Below are 823 nucleotides of genomic sequence, written 5' to 3' on the forward strand. Positions count from 1 at the left end.
GTGAAAGAAAATATATTGATGGGCTGCTTCTTATGATAAAAGTGAAACATTGGTTAGAACACGGATATGGAAAAATGTGTTTATCAAAAGAGTTTATTATGATCTCTGGTACTTGTAAAATCTGTACATGAAATGATAAGAAATTATTATTATTATTATTATTAACTGCTAAGCTACAACCCTAGCTGGAAAAGCACAATGCTATAAGCCCAGGGGCTCCAACAGGGAAAATAGCTCAGTGAGGAAAGGAAAAAAAGGAAAATTAAATTTTTAAGAAGAGTAACATTAAAATAAATATCTCCTATATAAACTATAAACACTTTAACAAAACAAGATGAAGAGAAATAAGATAGAATAGTGTGCCCGAGTGTACCCTCAAGCAAGAGAACTCTAACCCAAGGCAGTGGAAGACCATGGTACAGAGGTTATGGCACTACCCAAGACTAGAGAACAATGGTTTGATTTTGGAGTGTCCTTCTTATAGGTTGTAGGTTGGCCTGGGCACCAGCCGCCCGTTGAGATACTACCGCTAGAGAGTTATGGGGTCCTTTGACTGGCCAGACAGTACTACATAGGACCCTTCTCTCTGGTTACGGTTCTTTCCCTTTGTCTACACAGACACCGAATAGTGTGGCCTATCCTTTACATATTCTCCTCTGTCCTCATACACCTGACAACACTGTGATTACTAGACAATTCTTCTTCACCCAAGGGGTTAACTACTGCACTGTAATTGTTCAGTGGCTACTTTCCTCTTGGTAAGGGTAGAAGAGACTCTTTAGCTATGGTAAGCAGCTCTTCTAGGAGAAGGACACTCCAAAAT

The sequence above is a fragment of the Palaemon carinicauda genome, chromosome 11 (genome assembly GCF_036898095.1).
Source record: "Palaemon carinicauda isolate YSFRI2023 chromosome 11, ASM3689809v2, whole genome shotgun sequence".
NCBI lineage: Eukaryota > Metazoa > Arthropoda > Malacostraca > Decapoda > Palaemonidae > Palaemon > Palaemon carinicauda.